The sequence below is a fragment of the Anabrus simplex genome, chromosome 8 (genome assembly GCF_040414725.1).
Source record: "Anabrus simplex isolate iqAnaSimp1 chromosome 8, ASM4041472v1, whole genome shotgun sequence".
In the NCBI taxonomy this organism is placed as follows: Eukaryota; Metazoa; Arthropoda; class Insecta; order Orthoptera; family Tettigoniidae; genus Anabrus; species Anabrus simplex.
Window position 1 is genome coordinate 223149769 of NC_090272.1, and position 586 is coordinate 223150354.

Here is a 586-nt window from a genome sequence, read left to right on the forward strand (position 1 = left end):
AGCACGCCACCAATGCGCCACCCTGCTGCTGCGTGAGCGCGTCTTGCTCGAGGCTCCGGCTGTAGTGTGAGACATTTTGTGTTGAAATAACTTTAGGAGTGCGTGGATTCGATCCCCGGACCTCTGGGTTACGCGCCCAGCATGCCTCCACTGAGCCACTCTGCTGCGAGGGCAGTTCGTCTTGCACAAGGCTCTGGCTGTTGTGTGAGACATTTTGTGTTAAAATAATTTATGCAGAGCGTGGTTTCGATCCACGGACCTCTGGGTTGATGGCCCAGCACGCTTCCACTGCGCCACTCTGCTACGGTGAGAGCGCGTCATGCTCGAGGCTCTGGCTGTAGTATGAGACATTTTGTGTTTAAATAAATTTAGGAGAGCGTGGATTCGATCCACGGACCTCTGGGTTATGGGCCCAGCACGCTTCAACTGCGCCTCTCTGCTGCGAGGGCTGCTCTGCTTTCTCCAGGCTCTGGCTGTAGAGTGAGACATTATTGTGTTAAAATAACTTCAGCTGAGCGTGGTTTCGATCCACGGACCTCTGGTTTATGGGCCCAGCACGCTTCCACTGCGCCATCCTGCTGCTGTG

At 54.8% G+C, this 586-nt stretch overlaps 1 non-coding gene across 1 annotated transcript; it reads right to left on the bottom strand.

Annotated features, from left to right (window-relative positions):
- Positions 1-231: 231 nt before the first annotated feature.
- TRNAD-AUC (transfer RNA aspartic acid (anticodon AUC)) lies at positions 232-303 on the bottom strand. The gene has a single exon. It is a non-coding gene; the product is annotated as a tRNA-Asp (tRNA).
- Between the last annotated feature and the right edge of the window lie 283 nt (positions 304-586).